Source organism: Chelonoidis abingdonii, chromosome 18, assembly GCF_003597395.2.
Source record: "Chelonoidis abingdonii isolate Lonesome George chromosome 18, CheloAbing_2.0, whole genome shotgun sequence".
In the NCBI taxonomy this organism is placed as follows: Eukaryota; Metazoa; Chordata; order Testudines; family Testudinidae; genus Chelonoidis; species Chelonoidis abingdonii.
The window spans coordinates 6,622,263-6,650,082 of NC_133786.1; the positions used below are offsets into that span (position 1 = coordinate 6,622,263).

Here is a 27,820-nt window from a genome sequence, read left to right on the forward strand (position 1 = left end):
AGAACTGACCAAAAAAAAAAAAGACAACACACAATTGGAGTCATGCCAGTTTCTACTTGTGTAAAACCTCCACCGAAAACTGCCTTGCAGTGCACCACATGATCAGAGTGGACTGCAGCGACAATATGTACTTTGACGTGACCCAGAACGTGATGCCAGATTTGAAGAGCAGCGGCCTTCCAGCTGGCATGGCTATATATATTCTTTCATGCAGAACAGGCAGCCAAAAGGTTCTCAAGCTACTCCACTGCCACGTTTTTCAGGGGATTATAATTATTATTATTTTCCATCATTTAGTTATTTGTTTGTTCTAAGTGTGGTCAGCGATACATTCCCACACTAAACCCTATGGCATGTTGACTCATCTGAAAATAATTCAGATAATTATCATCTTTGCACCAAAATCCCCTTGCCAAAAATAAGCCCAGAATGGAACACTCACACTCAAGAAACTGAGTTTTATATCCCTTGAAGGGAATTTTCAAAACTATCATGGGTAGCTGACGGGCCTGGAGTTTTAGAATTCCACCTGTCCTGCCAGGTCAAAATTTCAGATGTTGATACCTAAAGATGATCTGGTTTTTAAGAGGTGCCCAGCACACAGAATACCTATTGAAGTTAGTGGAGTGACACTGGATTAAGTGCATATGGGTGTAATAGAGATCCGAATCTGGTCAAATATGTCGAAAGGATGGTTTTGCAATTAAGGTACAGGACTGGGACTTAGGATATCTGGGTTCAGTTCCCAGTTCATCCACAAACTTCGTCTGCGACCCTGGCAAGTCACAATCTCTCTGTGCCTCAGTTACTCATCTGTAAAATGGAGATACTGATACTGCCTTTCCCCCATTCAGTGACTTGTCTATTTAGACTAAGTTCTTCAGGGCAGGAACTATATCTCACTAGAAATATGTACAATATCTAGCCCAACGACATCAGTCGGTGCCTTTAGGCGTGACTATAAGACAAATAATTTGTAGAGTTGTAAGTACTGTATTTCATACTGAAATAAAATCCATATACAAGAAAAAAATTATTCATGTTTTAACTGTAAAAAGATATTTTAGTATACGATTACTAACTGCGGTTCCAAATAATGGATTAAAACTTAGCAACAAAGCTAAGCTGCCTGCAAATAAAACTTTTCATCTATGTAAGTTTAAAATCAGTCAGCACGAGAGATGAGAGAGTCCGTCAAATCTGGAGTGTGGGAGAGTAAAGAGGGATTTCATTCTGTATTGAAAAATGGAACACTGAAGAAATTAAACTTCAAATTTTTAAATTCTAGTCCTATGCAGAAATAACTTGATTCTATCCTTAAAACAACTTGAGTGAGATTTCTAGGTAGCAAGGCCAACAAAAAGATTGTTAAAGGGATAACAACCAAGGTCAGCTTGTGGATGTCTGATGCAGTACACTGAGCTGCAGTCGGAGCTTATCTAGAGCTCTTAAGGAACAGCTATTCCTGAATAAATCCATGTGTAGACACTCTTATTCCAAAATAACAGTGCCCTGTTCCTGTTAAGCTTAACCCACTAATTTAACTTTCAAAAGGGTTACACTTAACAGAACAAGGCACATTCATTGCAAAATAATATAGCATCCATACACGGAGTTATTTGAAATGATTCCCACTAAGGCCTGGTCTACATTAGCAAATTAGCCTGGTATAACTACTTCACTAACAGGTGTGAAAAATCCATACCATTGAATGACATGGTTAAACCAACCTAATTCTCCCATCGACCTACCTATCACCTCTTGGGGAGGCAGATTACCTACACCGACGGAAGAAACTCTCCTGTCAGTGTAGGCAGCGTCTACGCTGAAGTGCTACAGCGTTTTAAGTGTAGACAAGCCCTAAGTACAAGTCTCCCTATCCACTATCCATGAAGCTTGAGCTTGACCCAGCCATCAGGTGCCACTTAAGAGTTGGCGAACTGCCATTTTCCCAAAAGGAAATACCCCAGTGGGGAATTGGAGGAAACTAATTAAAAAGCAGAACATCAGCACCTTAAATAAAGGAGGCTGGGAGCTAATGACAGACATACAAATAGGTCTGAAAGAAATGTTCAGAATTTCTCCAAATATGTACCCTAGTAATGTCTCAAAGAAGCTACCAGGCACTGATTCAAGAAACCATGGGAACACACAACATTGCCTCATCGTGATCACTGAACAGTGTACAGCATTCATTTAAAAAATTACATAAGGCCTTTAAAAAAAAAAAATACAGCCTCCAGTCTGCACCCACAATCAATCGATAATGGATGTATTTTATAAGCAAAGGAAAATATAATTTAGACCTCTACCTATACTCACTAATCAGGCTAACAGCTCTGGTACTTGAGACATTTTGCAGACACATTCAATTTAGCAGGTCAGGGCTACACTATGGGCGGCACAGCTCTGCCACTGTAACCCAGTAGACACAGACTATAGTGACTGAAGGGGCTTCTCCATTGCTGTGGGAACTCCACCTTCCCAAGCCATAGTAGCTTGGCCCACGGAAGCCTTCTTCCCTCTGCCTAACTGCATCTACGTGGGGGACTATGTCAACACAGTTACAGCACGCAGGGGGCTGGATTTTTCACTTCCTCGAGCACTGTAACTACACTGAACTAAGTTAAGTGTAGATCAGCCTCACTACCCAGAAGACACAAAAGAGAAGGGCGGGGAGGCAGCCACCACGCAGTCCAGGGATAACACCAGCTGTCCTCTACCACATCTATCTGCTAGGAAGAGTAAAAGTGCTGCTATTTCTACCAAGATGCTAACCCCAGACTGCTTGGGGGACTCCAAACTATTGTGTTTGGCTACTCTACACTAAAACTTAGATTGACCTAGCTACATCCTTCAGGGCTGAGAAACATTTCCAATCCTAATCTTCTATGATTCTATGAAGAGACCACAGGAGGCCATCTAGTCCAGCTCCCTGCTCAAACCAGGACCAACCCCAACTAAATCATCCCAGCCAGGGCTTTGCCAAGCCAGGCCTTAAAAACCTCTAAGAATGGGCTAGGTAACCCATTCCAGTGCTTCACCACCCTCCTAGTGAAATAGTTTTTCCTAATATCCAAACTAGACTTCCCCAACTGCAACTTGAGACCATTGCTTCTTGTTCTGTCATCTGCCACCACTGAGAACAGCCGAGATCCATCCTCTTTGGAACCCCCCTTCAGGTAGTTGGAAGGCTGCTATCAAATCCTCCCTCACTCTTCTCTTCTGCAGACTAAATAAGCCCAGGTCCCTCAGCCTCTCCTCATACGTCTTGCTCCAGCCTCTGATCATTTTCGTTTGCCTCTGCTGGACTCTCTCCAATTTCCACAACTTTTCTGTAGGGGGGCCAAAATGGATGCCGTACCGCCATCTGGTTCACCAGTGCCAAACAGAGGGAATAATCACTTCCCTCGATCTTGTGGCAATGCTCCTACTAATGCAGCCCAAATATGCTGTTAGCTTTTTTGGCATGGGCACCACTGTGACTCAATCCAGCTTCTCATCCACTGTAATCCCCAGGTCCTTTCCTGCCGACTGCTGGCTCTAGCCAGTCGTCCCCAGCGTGAAACGGTGCATGGGATTCTTCTGTCCTAAGTGCAGGACTCTGCACTTGTCCTTGTTGATCTCATCAGATTTTTTGCTCCAATCCACATTTGTCTAGGTAGGCACTCTGGACCCTATCCCACCTTCAGTGTATCACCTCTCCCACAGACTTGGTCACTGCAATTGCTTGGGGTGCATCCATCCCTTCATCAGTTTATAAAGATGTGAAAAAACCAGCACCCGGAACGACCCCTGGGGTACTCGCTTGATACCAGCTACAACTAGACATCGAGCCATTGATCACTACCCATTGAGCCTGACAATCTAGACAGCTTTTATCCACTTTATAGTCCATCATTCCAATCCATACTTTTTAACTTGCTGGCAGAAACTGTGGAGATTATCAAAAGCTTGCTTAAGTCAAGATATACACGTCCACCACTTTCCCCCATATCCTAGGCAGGTTGTCTATAGAGCAATCAGTTTGGTCGGCTGACTTGCCTTGTGAATCCATTGCTGACTGTTTCCTAATCACCTTCCTCTCTCCTCCAAATGTTCTTGGGCTGCTCCATGATTCCAGAGACTGAGAGGCTGTAGATTCCTCTTTTCCCTTTTTAAAAGATGGCACTATATTTGCCTTTTTCCATCGTCTGGCCTCCCCCATCCCACGAGTTTTCAAAGTACGCAATGCTCTTGCAATCACGAGCCCAATGACCCCTTCATTATCAGTAAAGATTTCCCACTCATGCTGTGAATGAGTTTTTTAAGAGCAAGAAATTAAGTAAGGTAAGCCCCTTATAAAAAAAAAAAAAAGTCACCCACAGTATGTAGTAAATAAACTTCTACAAGAAGTTGTGAACACTAGTAATTCCCCTCCTTATTTTTATCTTCAATACCATATGCATTTCCTCCTTTGAAAAACCACTTCACCTGGCACATCTTCCTTCTGGTATTCTGCAAGTCTTTTAAAAGATCCTTCAGAACTTCTGATACACTGTGTCCACCCAAAATATTAACCCTTCCAACCTTCTTTCAGGAAGTACGGTACACAATCACATACTTTCTAAACTGCACTGTGCTTACTCAGCAACTTGTATAAAATGGGTCATGGGAAATCTCATATTCAACGTAGGTTTTGAGAAGCTGGAACATTTATTGACCAGATCAGAACATTTCCAAAAAAGAACTTCTAACTTTTGAAAATATCTTAATGAACTTGCTGGTATGTGTCTCATATGGTAACATATTATACTGGAGGGAATCAGAAGTGCTCAACTGTGTGTCAATGGCCCTATATTGTTAACAGTTGTGATTCCCCTTTAGTTCAAATAGGAGCAAAAGACCTATACTTTAGAGCACGAGTGTCTGAGATATACCTCTACCAGTACTGTCAACTCCTAAACATTTAAAAAACATGAGACAGACCCAAAACATTTTAAAATTGATTTTAAAATATGAGATTTTAAAAATACAATAAATTTGGGGTTCTTTTTATGTGCCTTCTGCAAGATACATTTGGGTCATATTTTCAACCTTTTCTCCACAAACATATAAGCCAGAAATTTACTTGATGTTGTTGGGGGTTTTTTCCAATGAAAACTGAATCTTTTACATAATCACCTGTTTTTAATAGCAGGAGCTTTAAAGAAAAAGATCAAATATCACAAGACTCACGACCAAGTCATGAGAGTTGCAACACAGTTATTGCTGTAGCCATGGCTTTCAACACAGTGACAATTCTGAAGTACTATATGATCATGGATTCACTACAATGTGTGTTGACACATTATATTTAGCCAATACAATCACTATTACTGGCTGTGATAGAGTGAAGTGCTTAACAAAAATATGTTTATGTCTTTAGGGTGTAAATATTTAGTGTAGTGTTGAGAGCAGATTTTGAAGCATTGGCTATTTCACACCTTGTGTTTTTAAAATACAGAAAGGTGATATGAGTAACCCCTTGTCATATTTCACTTTTTAAAGACAAAACACTGAGTACTACAATTGAAGAAATGCCACCAGAAATTGAAACAATTTTGTGTGTTAGTGTTTTGTTGTTTTTAATTGCTTCAGGGCTCAAATCTCATCCGCTACATTCCAGTCCTGAGCAAGGTTTTTAGCACTAATTTATAAGCCCTTGGGAGGGGACTGAAAAACCACTGACTGTTCAGCAGCATTGTGAGTAGGAAAATTACTATATAATAAATAATGAAAAAAAGGAAACACATGTTGCTGGAGTCCATTAGTATGTCACATTCAGTTTATGAAAACAAGCTGCACCCAGAGGTTCAGATCAAGTGGACATTCACGAAAACAGATCTGGCTCCATCACAGAGTGGTATATTCCAGTGCGGTTAGACACTGCACTGAGTTCACTTGCTAAGAGAAACTAAACCACTAATGTTGTATGTGTGAGAGCGCAAGTGAGCGCGCTCAGGTGATCATCTAAGCCATCGTCGTATCTCAGCAAAAGCAAAGGAACATTGAGATCACCCAGGTAAAACTGCCTCCAGCTTGAATTGTCTTAATTAAAAAAATAAAATGTGATGTGAAACAATCAGCTGCTGTCATAAAGAGGGCTTTTTCGTTTTTTAATGTTATGACAAGTGTCATGTTAAAAGGTTTAATTTCCTTCTCTAAATTTGATTAGCCAGAGATTTTAATCCTCCAGGGAGTATTCAACTGAACCTACTGTACTTGTAAATATCTTAATCTAACAAGCAGTAATGCACACTCACCTTCAGGATCCTTCACAAGTTTACCCAACCATGCTGCTTAATAAAAGGGAATTCTTCAGAACAAGAGTGCTCTCCATCAACAGAGCAGGACTATGCAATTCACTATCCTGGTATGTCAAAGTGGAAACCAAGATGATAATGCAGCACAGATCATGCAACTACATGCTATTCTGGGCCCAAATGGCTGAATGGAGATCATACTCTGCTGGATGTTCTGCTACCAACCAGGACAACCACCTTCCTCTATTTAGTGCCTTCTGCCCTCAGCCCTCTGAAAAGACACAGTATTACAGATCAAATATAGGGCAACTATCTGCTTAAAAGTACAAACCTATAATTAACCCACGGAACTCACTTCTGCAGGCTATTGAAGCAAATGGTTTAGTAAGATTTAAAACAAGGATTAGGGACCTATGAATAAGAATAGCCTCTGCTCTCACTAGCTGGAAAAAGGCACAAGAGCTACCAATCCTGATGGCTTTAAACCTATCATTAGCTGGGGTCAGGAAGAAATTTCCTTTTGTGATACAAGTGCTGTAAAACTGGGTGCAAAAATGGGTGAAAGCTTGAAGATTTATACCGTCCTATAAAATATCTATCATTGACCACTCGGAGACAGCTGCTGGAATATCATGCTCTATTCCTGTAAGCTAACGCCTATGTTTCTCTAAACTTTTCAGATGTAATGAAACAATACAGTTTAATAAAAGAAAAATTCTAAGTTGGTAAACTCATAGTTTTGTTTTAAATTACAAGTTTTCTTTATTCTCTACATTAAATTGGAATTTTGAAGCCACGTAAAGACAACCATTTAATTGTTCACTGCAAAAAGTACACATTTGACTGCCAAAATATGTTAAAGCACACACACACACACACCGAAAAGGTATAAATTTCGCATTACTGATCCAAAACGATAGTAAGTTACCCTTTCTTTCAGTATTTGTTTTTAGTAGTGATGATATTGGAATACTTTTTCCAAGAAAGGCACAAAGATCCTGAGAGGGGGAACTCAGAAGAATGTGTAAGTACTTCTCACTAGTTAAATGCAAGAAAATAAAGTAAGAAGGAGCAGAGGACATATTCAGGTCACAAATAAAAGCACGCTCAGCGGTCTCAGGGCGGTCTTCATGGATATAAGGCCACATAACACAGAAGCATCCCACAACTTGGTACATATATAATACGAAAAGCCAAAGACTGGTATTAGCGTGAGGTGTTTCAAGTCAGAAATAAAGCATACTACTTTGTTGGAAGAGAGAAATTTGGGCAATTATTGCCTGCACTACTGTCTGGCTCATCTTTTAATAACTGTTCCATTCTCACCAGCACCAAGTTTACACCCAAAAGAAAGACAATATTCAAAACAATTGCTACATCTGGACCCAATCCTGCAGTCCTGACTCATGCAAGGAGGGGTTTTTTTTGCCCAAGTAAGGCCAGAGAGGATTAGGCCCTGAGTTTGCACTATTTAGCATCATGTCTTTATACCAACAATCAGAATTCCCTGACAAACACTACAGCAGAACAAGATGTCAGTGTCGGGAGCACAAGATGGGCAGTGCAACAAGTTAAAAATATTCCCATAATCCTTTCAAATTGACCTGACCAAAAATCAATGCAGATTTTTACCTATACTTTAAAAACCAGGACGTTGAAGGGCCAATAATGCTAATTCCATCACATCTTTGCACAACGGAGGAAAAAAAGGCTAGCACTCCTTGAATTAAAACAGATTTGACCTATACACAACCCTGAAATTTGGAATCCATTTAGATGAATGCTGCACATTCTCTATCAGGAAAAACATTTTCCAGCAAATAACCACATTCTTGCACCTTAAGCAATGGAAACAGTATATTGTAACATAACACTGTTATCTGCTTGCAAACAATGGCCGCCTCATTTAGTACACAAACCTATGCACCCAACACGTGCATTTCCTAAGGAATTCACACCAAACAAGAAAATCCCATGATGTTCCTATTCACAAAGCCCTGCACACTGGTGTGGGCACAGCAATCTGGAATATGTAAAATACTGCACAATTATTATTGCATGGCCAATGGAAGTTAGGAAGTGTGTGGGTTCTAGTATTTTTATCTCAGGTATTTGTGTTTAGGTTTTTGAAAGGTTTTTCTATTTAAGTGAATACGGGAACCTATAACAGGGTCAATGTTCTACAATATCCAATCTTCTCATGGTATTTCAGTTCCTGGATGGTTCAAATACTGTATGGAGACCACATTAAAAGTTCCCTCAGGACAAAAAAAATGAGAGAGAAAACAAATTCAAAGAAATCTGGGTTTATTTGGGTTCCTTTGCAACACTAGTAGGAATTACCCACCGCACCCCTACGGCTGTATAAACACAAGTGGGTGGAGTCAGCATAAAATAGCTAAACTTAATTTATATGCATCATACATTGAAATAGGAGAGTCAGTCTTCTGCTTCCTGGAGCTATGTTCGTAAATAACTTTTGGTTTTGCAAAACAATCTGCAAACCAGGTAGGAGGCGACTGCCGTGCCAGAGAAGGCAAGTTTTAAATTAAACTGCCTCTCCACCCCTCTTTCACTGCAAGAAAATATTTTTGTGCTCTTAACCCAGAGGTACAAAAGCCAAATGGACTAGAACAGCAATAGGCTTATTTCATATCAGCCACTGTATAAAGCCAAGGGTGAAGGAGAAGATTTGCCCTGAAGATAATCAGCACTGCCTCATTCCACAAGAATTTTAACTACATGATAACCTGGACCTCCAAAGCTGGTTTCCATACAGTGGCAATGACGGCTAGTTAACCACAAAAAGCATTAAAAGTACACTGAGAACACCAATGACTACTGCTCTTTTAATGACTCATGGTAAGGATTACGTATTTTATCGTATTTAAGATAGCATCACACAAAACGTTTCATTTTTAGATCAAATAAATGCAAGTTTCAGTTACACTAATTCTTACATTTGATACCAATTTCACTGGAAAATGCTTCACAAGAGACTATCATATAAAGGGTGAGGTATGAAGAAATACCAAATTATTATACTCGACTACTTTTTATATGCTAGTATAATCTATAATAAAATCTGACTGCAGGACATAATCTACCCTTCTTCCATACCAATATCCTATAACTTAAAATCTATATAGTCTTAAATTTAGGCTCTCTCTATACATTTGTAAAGGAACTTGCATTATTAAAGTGATAATGACATGCTTGCTTTTTTTAAAAACACTGTCATGCTCTAATTTTTTATTAGACATTGTTGAAACGATTCTGTTCCTTGCAGCAGGCTAAGGTATCTGCTTAATATTCTTTTTATGAGATGAGGGTTAAAAAAAAAAAAAAAAAAAAAAAAGCTTCTTTCAGGAGCATATATCTGTGGGTGATTTATTGATAATACTGACCTTTCGGATTCATCGAGATTGCTTCCAGTTCCTAGCGTCCCTGCAATGGAAGCAGCTGTACATATATTGGTAAAAGCAGCAGCAGCAGCTCCAGTCCCTCCCTCCATGTTGCGCGCACGCACACGCACACACACACACACACACTCGCTCTGCAGGAGCAGCTGGCTGGCTAAAGGCAGTGCGAGAAGGAGAACGCAGAGGAGGGAGACAGCAAGGGCTAAAAACTGAGATTGTTTCCCCACCCGACCCCTTCTCCCCTTCTTTAATGAGACAGTACATACAAACTGCTTTCCACCTCAGGCAGGCTTAGAAATGTCAGCTGTGTGCAAGCACCTCCCAAAACGTCAGAGGGAAAAATCAGCAATGAGAAGTATGAAGCAGCTTGCAAGCCCGGGTTCCCATTCTTTCTTCACTCACTAATACCAATTCATGTTTTCCTCAGGCTGATACAGGCATTTCCAGCTGTAATCCTTTCCAAGCTGAAGCAAGAAGGCTAACAGACAGTTTCTGTGCCATGTAGCACCCAGCAGAGATGTGCTTACCTGGGTTGGACATTCTGATTCCTAAATAATTTTAGTAACTTTGCAGAAAATGGCTAACTAGGACTAAAAGTTATGAAATTTGTGTTTTATTCCCACCTCTGCCACACACTGACATAACTTCTCTGCCATTCTCTCTTGGGGATATTTACTTGCTTCCCAGGGGCGACTCTAAAGCTTCATTCACTGACACTGGTAAAGCACTTTGACGTCCTAAATTTAAGGAACTGTGGACAAGCATAGTTTTGTTACATTTATTAATTTAACACTGAACCATGAAGTAGGAAGCAAACATGAGTTTAATTTAGAGCTTAACTTGCAAATCCTCTCAAAAGAGTGGGGACAGACCATTGTCTCCAGGGAAAGTGATCTTCTAAAAAGGTGATTAAATATACATGAGAGGCAGCATGGTCTATTTACTGACTAGGAATGAGGACAGCTCTACAGTACAAACTTATACTGGTATAATGTCTCTCAAGTGTGTGAAAACTCCACACCTCTGAGTGAAGCAGTTATAGCCCCCCAGGTAGACAGCACTATGTCAAAGGGAGAGCTTCTCCTGTCAACAAAGCTACTGCCTCTCACAGGGGTGGATTAACTAAGCCGACAGGAGAAGGTCTCCCATCAGCATAGAAATGTCTTTACTAAAGCACTAAGAGGTGCAACTTTTTCAGTGTACAGCTGCCCTGAGATTTTGGAGATTTGGGATGTAATCCTGGCTTTGTCATTAACTTCTGGTGTGATCTTGGTCAAGTTGTTTAATCTTTCCCCAGTGGTACGAAGTGCAGACTGATTCCCCATCTTCGTAAAATGCTGTGAATTCCTCATATTATTACCATCATCATCTGAGACCCTAGGTCAAAACTGCAAGCTATTACTTTAATGAATAATCAGTGTTTACACTAGACCTTCTGGTTGCTGTTGCAAACAGAAGCAAACACTGATTGTGCCAGGGGCTGTACACACCACATACAAAGATGTATCCTCTTCCAAGCTAAGTTTACAATCTAAAGGCTACATTCTGCCTCTCTTACTCATGCCAATTCACACTTGGTGAATAGCCCCACTGATTTCAATGGGATTACTCCCAGTGTACGATGTTACTCAATGTGAACAGTCGTAACAGAAACTGGCCTTAAGGAAGGTGCTTACAACGTAGGCCAGGTGAGCAAAGCCAGAGTACTCACAGGGCATCATCGCCCATGATATCTGAATTATAACACCTGCATGCATCAGAATATTGCATTTGCACAGAGAATGAAACAGATCCAATCATATAGCACACAGCTCCTTCCATCTTGCAAAGCACTTGATTAACCCTAAAAATTGCTCTCCACGATGAGAACAAAAATCAGACATCTTTTCTAAATCCTACCACTGCTTTGAAAACGCTGCCAGAATATGCCCCAGTCTTCTTGACCTTCATCTAGAGGAAGTAATGTGATTTTATTCGGCAATATTTTATGACAGAGGTGCCCCAAAGGTCACTGGACTCCAGGAAGTTTAGAAAGATGAGGGATTTACAGACCAAAAAAACACCTATCACCTCCATGGGTTAAAAGTCCTCCAAACATCCTTGTGGGAGCCTATCCATTCCTGGGCTATGCAATTTAGAAAATGTGAAAAATGTATTTCTGCTATGCCATTTTTTAAATAAATGACTGAGAAGGTAATCCAGATAAAACGGGCGTTTGACCATTGCCATCAGTGCACCCAGGATTTCACTCTCTATATTTTTTTCACTCTTACACTGACAGCTAAAATTCATAAAAAGATAAGAAGATAACCGAACACTACAGGTGCCCCTTAATTATTAGCCTAAAACCAAAGAAACCACAGCACCCTCAGTCTGTTTCAAAGGGTTCTTGGAATCTCACCGACTTAAACACAGGTAAATCTTCAAAGTCACGTACAGGGCGACACGGAAGGAGATCACATCTTGCAATGAAAAGCCTGCGCGTAGTGTGAGCCAAGTAATGAATACTGCTAGAACACTCATAAGCAGGCACCTTTGAGTCCTCATGCTGCTAGCAGCTACTTCCATGGACATTTCTGGGCCCTTTCTTGTAAGCTGTATCACCTTTTTGTAGCCACATCACACCAAAATGAAAAGAACCTCAAAAGGTGTTTAACCAGAGTTGCAAAATAAGTCAGTCAGTCATAAGAAAGTATTAATGAGTCCCCCGCCCCATTACAAGCTAGTCAAAGTCAACCTCACCAGACCCAGTGTCAGAAAAAAATAAATTCAGGGTTGCTTCAATGTATGGGGGGGGCACTGTGCTCATGGTCCATCTAGGCATTTTAATACATCTGCCATCATGGTACTTGGGAGCCAAGTTAAACTATTGTGTAAGAAGAGTAATTACTTAGCATCTAAGAACCCTAATCCCCCAAAGACACAAGTAACTATACTCACATGAGCAGTCCTCACACTTTTATTTATTTATTTTTGCAGGTCCGAGTCCTTCCATTCTAGGCTCTTTGGGGAAGGAACTAAGTCTTATTTATGAATCTGATGGCTTGAAAATACTTATTTATGATCATAGATCTGATCACAGAGTACAGTCCCACTGCAACAGGACTATTTGTGGAAATAAGCATTGCACTCGGTTGTAAGGATTAGCAAGACTGACTGATGTTTGCTAAGTGTTGTGTAAATGAATAGCAAAATATTTCTTTAATAATCCCAATATCTAAGCATGGTCTTCATAAGCATTAGTTCAATAGTTTGCAGGAAGAATGGAGGCTAGCTAGTACATTGGCAAGGTTTGGCAGAGGTGAACAGCTACAGGGGAAAACAATGAAACGAGTTAGACCGGTTCAGTGCTTAGAGAGCCTGATTGTTGTTCTTAGAGCCCTTTGTTCCAGAGTCTGACCAATACGAACGTATTTTTGCTCACCAAAGCAAGTATACAAAGTGGGATAGGCTAATCCCAACTCCACTGGAGAAACAAAGGATGCCTAGGAGAGGAAAAAAAACAGATGTGATGTAAATGAAAATAAAGAGTCCTAGACTAGGAGGCTACACACTTTGTTGCTTCATTGCACATACCAGGGGATCCTTGCATCCCCCACATGCTCCCTCTATGTGACTCCTACCATCCCCTTCTATTTTAGGGACTCTCTCCAACACCCCCCATCCACCCAACACCCTCAAGCTAGGGGTGCTGTGTGCCCCACCGTCCATCATTATTATTTATCTTCATTCTGTCCGGAAGATAAGTCATTCAGTGTGTCAACATGTTAAAGTCCATTGGGACGATGGGCAGAGATGAGATGGGGGTATTCTTACACTGGAAAGCATTACTGTATTTAGTGCCATCAGCCAGTTCTTTGATCTACAGACATTTGCAGAGATGCTTGAAGGGAGTTCTGTTCATGTGCCCCCACTTGCCCCTCTCTAGTATTCCAATTTTCCCCAAATGAATAGGATTCTTCCCACTGAGCCCTAGAGAATTCCCTGAAATTTTGGAATGGATATGATGTAGTGTTTAGAAGTTATTGCATTACAACCAAACAGAGAAATGCCTTGCCAAGCTCAGCTGAAGATGTCAGATAAATGGTTTCATAGACTGTATGGCAAGGGTAGGCACCTATGGCACGTGTGCCGAAGGAGGCATGCGAGCTGATTTTCAGTGGCACTCTCCCTGCCCGGGTCCTGGCCACCTATCTAGGGAAATATGCATTTTAATTTAATTTTAAATGAAGCTTCTTAAACCTTTTAAAAACCTTATTTACTTAACATACAACAACAGTTTAGTTAGATATTATAGACTTATAGAAAGAGACCTTCTAAAAACATTAAAATGTATTACTGGCACGCAAAACCATAAATTACAGTGAATAAATGAAGACTCAGCACACCACTTCTGAAAGGTTGCCGACCTCTGCTGTATGGAATGAGAGAATGTGATCAGTGATCTCCTTCGGGGTGTGGTGGGAAAGCCAGATTTCAAGCTTTCAAAAATGGATTTTTTTAGAAAAGATTAAATATTCTGATGCACTTCAGAACTTTCCCACAAATCTCATCTGTGGCTTAGCTACCTCTTAGGTCCTTAACATACACTTCTCACCTACTTATCAGTATTCACAAAGTTAGGATCCTTGGGAAGCTTGTAGTTATTGTAATGTACATGCCAGTATTGCAAAAAGAGAGGAAAAGTTATTTGTTTCTATGATGGTATCACCTAGAGACCTCTGATGAGAATAGGACCGCATTGCGATAAGCATTGTGCAAATCCTTTAAGAAGAAGAGTTTTTGCCCCAAAGCACTTGCAAACTAATTAGGCAAGATGGATGAAGGCTGGGAGTGGTGAAAGGCATACAGCAAAGGTGAAGAGATTTGCCCAGAGTCACACAGCCAGTCGTGAAGGAGTTAGAAATGGAATCCAAGTCTCCTAGGTCAGCGTTTCCCAAACAGTGGGTCATGGGAAGGTTGTAGATGGGTCACAGGCCCAGTGCAGAGTGGGGGATGGTTGGAGAGCAAGCCCACACAGCACTCATTCCACAGCAGCAGTTCCTGTCCCACAGGGCTGGGCCCAGATCCCCTTTCTCGCCATTGCAACCAACTGCACAGGGTTACAGTGCCACTCAGGTTTGGCCTGGCCACCCCTCCATCCTAGAGGGAGCAGGCCAAACCTGAATGGCACTGTGACCCCACACACTAGGTCTCAACATCACTCATTCACACTTGGCCCAGCCATTCCTCTGAGAGGGGTATCTGAGACAAACCCTAGTGGCACTGCAATCCCACGTGCCAGGTTTCAATGTCCAGATTGGGGAGTCAGACCCAGTGCCACAGGACAGAAGACACCACTGCAGGATTAGTGTGCAGTGGGGTCATTCTCCAACACTCCATCTTCTGGGGCCTCCCCTCCACACCGGGTTCCAGTGCCAGAGAGGAGGATGCTGCTGGGAGTGGACGGTGACCCTTCACTGGGGCAAGGAGAAGGGCTCTTGTCTATGATTTTTACAACACACACACCCCCCTTCCAAAAAACTTTGGACCCTGTGTGGATTACAAAAAAAAGGTAAAATGCAGTTTCAGTGCCCTTAGTGAAAAAGTTTGGGATCCACTGTCCTAGGTCACAGTCTAGCCCCCTAGCAGTCAGAGTACAAGGAGAAGGAGGTGAAAATACCTGTTGAGATTCAGCAAACAAGTACACTGGAAGCTAGAAGAGGATACTCTTCTGCACCTCAAAGTAGCTCCAGAACAGGTTTTTTGGGTAAAGGATTACAGAGGAACTCATGTCAGTGAAACTAAACCCACCCTGTCAAACCAGCTATAATTTCCAGTTCAAAGCTGATGAATAACAATACCACCAAGCAAAGAAAACTAATGTGTATTTTATTAAGCGATAAGTTATAGCAACAGCCAGCAGGCACTCAAATGCCTTTGTCCACACTATATTATTAGGATTACCTACTGTTGCTACCATAGGTTAAGGTCCTCTGATGATAGTGTTGCTACGACAGACAAGATGTCAGTGGCTGCTAGTGTTTTAGGCACCATATTGTTAACGCCTGCATGGCACAAGGTTAGAGGCCATTGCTTAAAATGTCAGCCAAAGCCAATGTACACCAGCATTTGCATCATTACATTTTAAAATCAGCAGATCCAGATAACCTGAATTTTAGAGTTTCAAAAGAGCTGTTCAAGGAACTTTCTGGACCATTCATGTTGATTTTCAATAACACTGGGAAAGTTCCAGAAGACTGGAAGAAAGCTAATTTGTGCCAATATTTTAAGAGGGGAAACAGGTTGATCTCGGAATTATAGACCCATGACCCTGACATCGATCCCAGGCAAAACAACAGAATGGTCAGTATGGGACTGACTCATTAATAAAGAATTCAAGAAGGGGGATATATTTATTGCCAATCAATACAGGTTTATGGAAAATAAATCTTGTCAAACTACATCATATCTTTTTCTGAAAAGATTACAAATTTGGTCATTACAGGCAATAGTGTTGATGTAATATACTCAGGGCTTGGCTACACTCACACTTTACAGCGCTGCAACTTTCGCGCTCAGGGGTGTGAAAAAACACCCCCCTGAGCGCTGCAAGATGCAGCGCTGTAAAGCATCAGTGTAATCAGGGCGGCAGCAAACATATCCTTGCAAGGACACCATCAGGGGCTCTTGCCAACTAATTTGAGCACACCTATTGAGAGAGATTCCAATTGTATCTGCGTCTGAAATACCTTAATGCTAGCATCTGGCCACTCAATATACAAGATTATACCTTAATATCCCTTTTCAAGCTAGGAGGACATCAGAGTATGACAACTATTTGTTTTCACATCTCAGTCTTTTTGGCTCCATCTGAACTGCTCACGCAACAAGCCACCAATTATGAAGAGACATTACTGGTTATACTCAATACAATGCCTAAGACTGGTCTTCAAAACATCTCTGGGAAAGCCAGGTGCAAACTCCAATTCCAAGATGGTACTGAATTCTGTCTGCCTTTATATATTTGTGAAGCTAAACTACATTCTGCACTGGTGCAACTATCCCTATTGCAACGGATCATTTTTCCAGCGAAGACAAAGCCTTGGCTGCAGGCCAACTGTGTTTCACCTATATTTGTGCTGAAATAATTACCACGGTGGCAAAACAAAGCTAAGCTTATTGCCTATGGAGGCTTCAAAGAAGTATCCCAAATTGTGAACTGTTGGGAGGCAGAATGAAGCAGTGGCTATAGCACTGGACTGCGACTCAGGAAACTTGGCTTTTATTCTTAACTGCCACTAATCTGCTGGGTGACTCAGAGAGTCACCTGACCTTCTGTGTACCACAGTTTCCCCATCTCTGAAAAAAAATATTGACGTCCTTTGTCATGAGCTTTGAGATCTATGGATGAAAAGCACCATAAGAGCCAAGTATTAGTATTAACTCTGAGCACACCACTGTGCTACGTTCAAAAGGGATATTTAGACTGTATTATGTGAAACTCAAGAAAGGATCAGAATTATGTAATTAACTGCAGGCTGCGACTTGCTGTTAAATTAGCAACAGATTGGGAAAGCATTCATCTTTTAATCCTTAGGGGGAGAAAACACAGAATTTAAGAACTCATCTCCAACCCAGAAAGCGATTTTCCGACAGTCACACTCATGCCCAACTTCTGGATTTGTATCTCCCAAGATAGTTCCGAGTTCCATATCAATTCATCTTTCTACCACTTCAATAACTGTTGAGGGGAGGACTGCACCCATGCTCCTATCACACACAGAAATTCATTCTTAAAAACAGCACCTGCCATCTTCATGAAGAATAGTATCAGAGGGGTCGCCGTGTTAGTCTGGATCTGTAAAAGCAGCAGAGAATCCTGTGGCACCTTATAGACTAACAGACGTTTTGGAGCGTGAGCTTTCGTGGGTGAATACCTCCATCTGATGAAGTGGGTATTCACCCACGAAAGCTCACGCTCCAAAACGTCTGTTAGTCTATAAGGTGCCACAGGATTCTCTGCTGCTTTTTCATGAAGAATGTGATTATCAGCCCTGAATAGCATTTGTCATTTTTGCCAGTATATCCACTCTCCTTAGACAATTTTCATGAGTTTAAATCTTGCTCCATTTAAAAAGATACAAACCCAGAGCTAGTCTGCCAGATTTTAAATTTAACCTCAAGCAATCGTTGAGGTTATCTAGGCAACAAATGAGCAGAATGCTGAAAGACAAGCTTCCTGCTTTGCTCTTTGCATAATTTTTCATGAAATTAAAAGTGGAATGTAATTAATAATTTATGCCTGGCAAGATAATGTGAGACACTTTTGATACCAAACACAAACCAAATTTAATGGGAAAATACTTCAATTTTCAGAGTAGAATTTTAAAAAATGTTTTCAGTAGAGCTTTCTCTGATTCCACATTCCAATTTCGATTTTAGCTTTGCCATAATGTAGATAATTTTTTCACATCTTAGCTCATAGAGCCGAGAAGCAATTTCAGGAAACATGACAATAAATTGGCCAGCTAGAACAGATGTAAGCTAAATATTTCAAAGAAAATCTAGTTAGTCATCTAAAATATCAAAGAAAATTTCACTGCCAACTGGTGACAACAGTACAAAATACCTCTCTTATGAGAGTACATAACACCACATTTTACCTATTTTGAACCATGCTAAAAGCACATAGTCATTCATGGTCTGTTCAGTCTCTCGTGCCCCCTAAAACATGACAATGGACGGATTTCAGCTACTCGCATTACAGAGAGAGAGAAAGAGTTAGCCTCTGACAAGCTACACTGAAATTCTGATTGACACAGACTGAGTCCAATCACCTCACTTAGTTAGGATGCCAGCCACTCCTTTTGATGATTACATTTTAGCCCTACCCTTCAACAATTCACATAAGCCATATCCCCCAGCCCAAAGACAATGGAAATGCTAAGCAAGCAGCAGCATAAAGCTTTCAGCCCCCTTCAAAAGAGGGTTTGAGTTTCTGGATCTTCTCCCATCTTGGCATATAAGAAGAACGTTGCCCAGAGCATCCAGCTTTTGCCATCTTCACTGACCTCGGCAATTAATCACCTTCAAAAGCCATTTCCCACTCTCTATTTTTACTTCACCAAGACAAGTATCCCCTTGGTATAGTCTCCATCACCTCTACGATACAACAAACAAACTTATTGGTACCTATTATCGTCTCACAGATTTGCTGAAAAAACAAAAGAAACTGTTAATAAATCTAAATAAAAGAGTAGGAAAATAAACCCACCAACCCTTCTCAACACTTAGGACCAGAATATGCTTAACCTTGCTTGGGTGCATGATGCAGCAATTAATGTGTAACCAAGGGCAGTAGGAGGCTCCCCATCACCCTTGCGCTCGTTGGTGACTGAAAAAGAAGTCAGTGATAATTGAGGACACTCAGCACCTTCGTGAGGATGAGGCCCAGAAAGGACAATGGAGTTCACAAATCTAACTGGTGCTAGAGGGTTCTCACAACAAACTTGTTAGTGGTCTCAGAGTGTGGTCACCAACTCTTGCTGGTGGCCGCTCTGACATTTTTCCTAAAATACTTAATTAACTTTAGGAAAATAAATAAATATGCCCATACACACATCCAAATCATTATAATTTATTTATGGAGGTTTTTTGTTTGTTTGGGTTTCTGTTTTTTTCCCAGACTCAATATAAAAATAACGTACAGTTGCTCTCTATTCTTTACTGGACCTAAACAGAACAGAAACACAAATAAGGTGCTTTGCACGTTCTCGTCTTTTTTCTTGTAGTTTCTTTTGGGTTTTTTGGTTGTGTTTTTTTTTTAAAAAACTTGCCAGCTGCTAAGTCTGCTGTGAAAAGTGATATTAACAAACATACAAATATCACTTTTCACCGCAGACTTAATTTGTCCTTGGGCATGCTGGGGCTGAGTAAGCCCTGGATGAGGAGGTAGGTATGGAGGCAGCCAGGGCCAGGGGCAACAGGGCACTGGGGGAGGCAGTGGAGGCCAGGAGGGATTGGGGGTTGAGGGGAGAGATGGAGCCTGAAACCCGTGGCTGGAGCCTGCCACCCAGCACCCCAGGGCTGAAGTCCAACCATACCATCCCTGGGAAGGTGGGGAACTCACACCTGCTGCCTGCTCCTCCAGAAGGGGGCAGGGCCCAACTAACGCTGGTGGCCCTACGGAAGGGTCTGCGCTTTGTGCTTCCCCTTCCAAATCACCACCCAGGAGGCTCTGGCCAGAAGAAGAGCCCCTAGTGGCCACATGCGGCCGCATTTGAGAAACACTGTGCTAGACATACAAATGCCTCTCCCCAAGGTGGGCAGAGTAAGTGTTGGGTCACACATATCACTCCTAACTGTCCTGGAGGTTGGGTCCTTCTCAGCCAGACAGCACATGCTTGTAGCAACAGCTGCAGTCCTGGAGGCATCATGCTTACCTGAGGCATACAGCCTGTGCAAGCTTCCACTGGGATGCCTGGCCTCTGCAGCACTGCAAAGATGAAAGCAGCTGTGCAGCCACAATCTGCCTGCAAGTGAAAGTGTTTAAAAAAAAAAACAACTTGTTAAAAATCATACTTCCCAAAAATATAACCAGCTAAAACAAATATCTAGTTTAGCTGGACTAAAACCAGCACATGGAAATAGAGTTAGCAGGTAGCCAGTTCGGTTACCGATCCTGCACCAGGCATTTGACTTGAATTGTTAAAGGAAGAGTACAATCTTTCCTGCCACAACCACCACTGGAGCCTTGGAGAAACAGCTACTGTAACATTTTGCTGCTGAAACATTATTCCAGGGCAAAGTGAGACCAAGCCTTGTAAAGTAGACACTAACTAGATGACTAATTTCATTATTTCCACACTACTTTTCTCTCCCAGCAACGCAGTCTGAATGAGCGGCCGTTTGGTGCAGGTCTATACTTGTGTGTTGTTTAATGCTGTGTTCAAGGAGCGTCTGTGGTATCCACCTGCTTAGTACTATAAAATTTCTCAGCCACCTGCCCTCTAGGGAACTGAAGACAAGGATTCATGTTTCTTTATTCTCCATAACAGGGTGTATGTTTGAAATACATTTGCCTCATAGAAGTCTTTCTAATTAGCACAATGAGAATTCTGTGTTATCATAGTAAAAATGCAGCTTTACTTCAGATCTAAACACCAAGCAATCTGATAACCCGATATGGATCTTCAGCTTTAAAAATGAGGAGTATTTTGTTCCTTACACTGGCTTTTCTTCAAGATCTTTCTATCCAGGTTTGAGAAACCCACTCACTGTGAGCAAGAAAAAGATTTAAGATCCACTAGAGGGCTGAGAGAAGATGACAATCCTTTCCTAGAAAGGGCAGTGAGATATGGAAACAGAGACCTCAAAGCGCTGCTAGTTTTCTCTCTCTGGAAAGAAAGAAGAGAGAGCCAGGGCTGGGCAGCAGCCACCTCCCCCGAGCTCTGAGGAGCAGGTGGTGGGGAAGAGAGCTGGGAGGAGGGGAAGGCTGTCAGGCAGCTGCCAGGGCAGGAAAGAGCTGTCCTCCAAAGAATGAAGTCCAAGGGGAAGGGAAAGCAGAACTTGATGAGGCAGCTCCCATGTGGTTATAATGCAACATTCACCCAGATATTCAGGTATTTGAGGGTTGGTTGGTTGGTTTTAGTTTCCGTTTTTTTCTAGCGCACACACACACACCCACCAGCAAAATGCAGTTATTCTTCATACGTTAACCAACTATGACTCCAATATTTGACCCACTGAAATAAATTGTAGCCATTACTAATAAAACTATTCCACTTGTCTTGCCTTTATATTCAATGCTCAATCTCTCGGATACTATCATTTAAAATATCTCATGGATCCAAAGGTTCCCTCATCTCAATACATTAAAGATCTTTAATCAGTATTAATTGATGATACAATCACAATAGGATCCAGGTCCATGACTATGATCAAACAAATAAAATAAATAATAATTAACACCACCACCACCACCTTGTTCTCAGTTGGGACCACCAGTTTGCCAATTTCTTGGCTGTATCTTTGATTCAAAGCACTGGCTAAGGGGATCAGAAAGATATTGTCTAAAAGCAAAGGTACCTTATAGACAAATAAAATGTAAATTTACTCCGATTCAAAGTTAAGTCAAGAAGCCAAGGTCCTTATTAATGCAAAACTGTTTTCCTTACCATGACACACTCTTGCCCTGAATGCTTCAGATAAAGCACAAACAGCCATTACGGAAGATTTAACAGAAGGTTCCCTGAGATTTTTTTTAATAAGATTCTGGGGATTCTGTCCTATAAGCAAAGCACATCACTGTGAATCCTGCAAAGTCACTTGTGCACCAGCACAGTAGTTAATTTTATGAGATACTGCATGTCCCAATGCACCATGGGCAGAACGGAAACCTAGAAAAGCAATTGCTACATGAAACATATTCTTTAAATGCTGGTTTAAATACAGAGATGACAACCAGGCCTCAAGCAAGTATCAAATACAACTGGGGGCCTTCCCCAATAAGGACTGGACTCTCTCCAATTTGTCCACATCCTTTCTGTAGTGGGGGGGGGACCAAAACTGGGCACAATAGTCCAGGTCTCACCAGTGCCGAAGCATTGATAATCCCCTCTCAAAAATATCACATACACGCCCCTGGGTTTAAGTAAACAGGAGAGACAAGGGGACAAAAATCACAGATGTTTTGGTACCCAGGAAACCAGAAAAATATTAACACAGAGTGGTGAAATCTGAGTGAGCATTATTACCCACACACTCCCCAGAGAGCGTACATATACATGGATTTATAAAAATAGAATGCATAATTTCAGTTGTGAGTCTCATGACAATATAAATAAAGTTTTATTGAGACTCATAAATCCTATTTTCCAGAGCTTATGAAAAACGCATAAACATTTGCTCTGGGCATATACAAAGTCTTATTTCAGGAACATTATTTTTAGACATTTTTCAGTTTGTGCAACAAAGGCTCATTAATAAAGCAGTTTTTCCAAGAAAAATATTTACTGGCTTTGCATTGCTTTTCACACACTCTTTCAAAACATCTTTAAAAAATGTGATTTAGTAATTAAATAATCCATAGTATGGCTTAATCACTGTATTTTTTAAAGTAAAATTAAACAGCTACAATATTGTTTCCCTCAAATTTGCATACAGAGATCGCAATTGTTTCATCCCATTGGACCCATTCAACCACATCTACCATTAGTCCCAGCCTCCCTCACCTATGGCCCACCGTCCTTTTTTCTGACAGAGGGTAGCAGCAGCATCCCGAGCTTATCAAAGCTATTTATGAGCTGGAAAAACTGGGTTATTAGAAAGTAACATGTGATCCCTTACTCCCAATGTTAAGAGCAACGCTACTGCAGAACTCCTCTGTGGGGAGCATGGAATATTACTGAGTCCTGTGTAGATCCCCCTGCCGGTTAGGGACACGCTCCCCCATAAAACCCTGTGTTGACTTGTGGGGATTTTCATGATGGAAAACTTCACCAGTTAGATCATTGGATAATTAAATAGAACTCAGGGAATTGTTCCTACTAAAGGCAAGTTCTAGATTTAAAACGATACCAACTCCTGTATTTGATTATAGACACACGAACTCTGTTAACACCCTCAAACACAAAAAGGTACTGATCTCAATCCAATACAGCAGAGACCCTCACTAGTTCATACGTCACAAAGCCATACCCAAAACAGATTTTAGGGCTTGCTGAAGTCATTCAGATTCTGCTCGCATGTCAGAAGAAGCGCCATGGTGGATTCTTCGTGTACTGGCATTTTTATGGGGAGGAGACAGTATCTGAGCTCACAGAATCATGGAATACCAGGGTTGGAAGGGATCTCAGGAAGTCATCTAGTCCAATCTCCTGCTCAAAGCAGGACCAATCCCAGATACAGAATCATATCTTACACGCCATAGAATCATATCTCACAAGCCATGAGATATGCCTCCCAACACACATCTGAACTGAGCATTATCCTTATTTTGTAGATGAGGAAACAGCCTCAGAGAAGTAAAAGGTCTTGTTCAAAATCACGCAGTGAGTCTGTGGTAGAGCTGGGAACAGAACCCAGCAGTTCTGACTCCCAAGCCCCACACTTTAACCACAAGCCCATTCTTCCTCCCAAGCCAATACAGAAACACCATGTAACCTTCTGCCCCCGACACTCAGTAATACACAGAGACCCTGCACTTACAATTGGCTGAAAGAAGTAGTGCTCTTCCTACACTGCTGGCACTCCCTCAGTGGTCTACACACGTGAGTAATCTAACACCCTCTGTTAGGGTAGATTAGTGATATACGCAACATATGACCTTAGATGAAAGGGATACAAAACGAAAACACAATTACATGTAATAGGGCACTGAGCACAAGGTGAAACACTCCCAATTAGAAAGAAAGGGCGGATGGGGGTGGGGGGGGGGAACACACACGCTCCAAAAAACGAATATCAGTGACTTTCTAAAGTAAGGCTGACAGTCTTACTGATATATTCCAAGACCACAAGGGACCATTGTGATCATCTAGTCTTACCTCTTGTATATCCCAAACCAAAGAACTTTTCAAAAATGATTCCTAGAGCAGATCTTTGTGAAACACATCCAATTGTGATTTAAAATTTGTCAGTGCTGGACAATTCACCACGATCCTTGGTAAGTTGTTCCTGTGGTTAATCACTCTTGCTGTTAAAAATGTACATCTTGTTTCCACTAGTGGTTCCGATGCCTTGTGCCTCCCTCTATTAAGATTTCTTTAACAGCCTTAATTCTGTATTTGTGACTTTTCCCACTGGCGTGCAAGTTTTAATTTAGATTTGTACATACACCAATTTCATATACATTTTTTTTAAAAAAACCTCTTCTGTAACTATGATCGCCGTCACTCAGTAAACATGTCTTCCCAGATGATGAACCATTGTAGCCTATAGCGGACATCAGCTGATGATATCTCAATATTCCTTTATGTTGGAGTGGGTGGTTAAAAAGGGAAATTTACCTTATTCACCCACAGTACGTAACAGCCATGAAGCAGCAGACAATGATCAATTCACTTTTACCTGGGAACGTACCTAAATTTTAAATCCTAGCTAATGGCTTCACTTTCACAGCTGAAGAGTAATCTCCACTCCCACTGACAATCTAGACCATAAGCACGTAAATACCTATATGTTTGTGATTATATATTTCCAGCAACTGAGAGAAGTGGAGAAATGTATAATCGTGTACATAGCTTCCTAGTCTGAGCACTGAAAAGCCTATGTTAATGTGCATTGTGGATTGGAAGGCTGGATTACGAGCAAGGCTCCAGATGGTAGCACTGACCAAGACAAATTCCCAGATGTGCAGAGTAGGGCTGGCAAACAACAACAATTATTTTCTCTGAAAAATTTTGGAAAGAAACAAAAAAAAAAATCAGATGTTTTGACAAAACTATTCAAAGCAAAACATTTTCATCTGGAGTAGAATCAAATAGGATCAGAAGCATCTCCCTCCCCCAAATGAAATGTTTCTCCTCTCTTCCCCATTTCCCCTCCTAGAAAAAAAAAAGAGGAAAAAACAAAACCTTAAAATTTTTCATTTCAATTCCATGGCACTGAAACAGAAATTAAGTTTTCATTTTGTCAAAAATCTGATCATTTCATACTATAGGGAAAAATATGAACACACCAAAAATTATTTAAAAAGACAAAAATGCTTTCTGATGAAAAACTTCCATCAGCCCTAGTGTGGAGAGAGGACAACAGCACCCCAACAAGAACCGGTGCATGTTACAATATCAGACAATTTAAAAGGAAGTCAGAGGTTTGGAAGTTAAATGTCAAGCATTTTTTTCCAAGGCCCAAGGTCTAGAATACACAAACACACAATGGGTGCTGAGGGGGGTAAAAAATATTACAAGTATTTAAGAAATCAGAGAACTGACACTAGAAAAATAAACTCAGCGTGCCATGAAACCTGTTAATAGGCTGCCTCCAAAATAGTTCAATTAATAGCCACAGAAACTCAACATCTCATAGCAATGGGTCCTTAGATTTCAAGGCTCTACTGATCCTTCAGCTGCTGAACCTTCATCACTGAAAAGACAGCAAAGATCTAACAGATAAAGTCGAAACAGCCCCCACAAGGCCAATAGGTTGTTTCCTGATTAAATTTAATCAGTTTAATGGGCACGAAAGATGTAAAATCAACAATTAAGAAGCAAATATATCCACCCTCTTTCATCCCTACAAGGTACTATTTACAAACATGCAGAAATCCATAGGTAACATTAAACACAAACTTGGAAAATGTATTTACCATATTTCACCAGTAATTGGAACTAACTGAGGATTTCACAGCTACTGACAGAACTAGCCTTTGCTTCATGTCCTGATTTCTGCTACATAGTTTTTTTAATTAGCACAACTCTTTAGAATACAAATTGCTAACCTAATCTAATTGCTGATATTGAGTTCAAGATAAAATGGGATATTTTTCATTTTTGACCTTTTTATTGTTCCCGGAGCAAGCAAGAGAATGTTAAGAAGAGACCCTTGTAGGGTAAGGATTACACATATAATAGAGAGGTTCTATTGCTGTCTAACACACTGTAGCATTCTTTACTCCATCATGAAAGAAAATGCAGCAAAGAACCCTGTGGCACCTTATAGACTAACAGACGTTTTGGAGCATGAGCTTTCGTGGGTGAATACCCACTTCGTCGGCTGAAAGAAAATGGGTCTTTCACAGCAGTATTAAACATGTCTTTGAAATCAAAGACTTGAGAACACTGCATGAACGTGTGTAACCATTGGAAAAAAAGTTACATTAGAATGTAGACAGGTGAGGGCTGTCTCCCTAAAGCCAACTCCCTGGTTAAACTGACCTCTCTCTTGGCTTAGGTTTCCTTTCATTATCGCCTGAATTCTACTGTTGGCATGAATCAAGCCATTTCCAAATGCGTCATGAATCAAAGTGAAGTGGTACAACCTGATGCAATGTTGCAGTGTCTTGGCAAGCACTATACCTGCCTAAACTCAAGCTTCTAGCTCAAAACTCCAGCTATTTGGGATGTAGGGAAAGAGATTTCTCAGGCTCTTCTGACTGTCCAAAAATATCAGGTCTTTCATCTATTCCATGGCCATGAGTTGAATCCTACCTTCAACTAGATTCACTTAAACCCGAATACATGTATTTTCCCAATTACAAACATTATTTGCATCATGGCAGTTCCTAGCAATCCAAACCAGTATCAAAGCCCCCCTGTGCTAGCTACTGGAGAAACACATTAAGTAGGGTGACCACATGATTTTATAGGGGCAGACCCATATTCAGGGCTTTTTCTTATACAGGTGCCTATTACTCCTCCCCTCCTCCCCGTCCTGATTTTTCACGCATTCTATCTGGTCACCCTAAAATTAAGAGACAAACCCTGCCCAAACAAATTTACAAACTGCCTAGACAACACAAGACAAAGGGAGAAAGGAAACAGAGGGATGGAGAATGAAATGACTTGTCCAAGGTCATATATAAAGTTATTGTTAAAGTTGGGAATAGTACCCAGTTCTCCTGACACTCACCCCAGTCCTCTATACACCGGATTATGCTGCTGCAAAACAATTTTTTTTTTAATGGCAGAAAAACTCATTGGTAGCAGAGAGAAATACAGACTTTCCAGTCTCTCCCACTGTAAGTAGATATGTAGGTTGGATATTAGGAAAAAAAATTTCAGAGAGTGGTGAAGCACTGGAATGGGTTACCTAGGGAGGTGATGGAAACTCCTTCCTTAGAGGTTTTTAAGGTCAGGCTTGACAAGCCCTGGCTGGGATGATTTAGTTGGGAATTAGTCCTGCTTTGAGCAGGGGGTTGGACTAGATGACCTCCTGAGGTCCCTTCCAACCCTGATATTCTATGATTCTATGTAAAGTAACAAAAAGGTTCGTTCTTTTTGGCCTTACAAAATAAAATAAGCGAGCCATATAGAAAACTCACTCTGTTTTCTGAAAATTAATACAAAACAAATCAGAAACATGCAGATATTCATCACCACCAATGGAAGAATGTTTGCAACCAATTTGAATTAAGAATCACTTAATAATTATGTAAATTTACTAGGACAGAAACATTAGCATCAGAGATAC

General features: G+C 41.0%; 1 protein-coding gene across 4 annotated transcripts in view; it reads right to left on the reverse strand.

Moving 5' to 3' along the window:
- ARHGAP32 (Rho GTPase activating protein 32) overlaps nucleotides 1-27,820 on the reverse strand; it is a 341,478-nt gene that overhangs the window by 255,436 nt on the left and 58,222 nt on the right. For 3 of the 4 annotated variants that reach the window (XM_032802390.2, XM_075073473.1, XM_032802389.2), the window contains exon 1: nucleotides 9,692-9,775. The exons of the other annotated variant lie outside the window; for it this stretch is intronic. The gene's annotated coding sequence lies outside the window, so the exon portion shown is untranslated. Of the gene's footprint in view, nucleotides 1-9,691; nucleotides 9,776-27,820 lie in introns of those variants that run through there. 4 annotated transcript variants of the gene reach the window in all.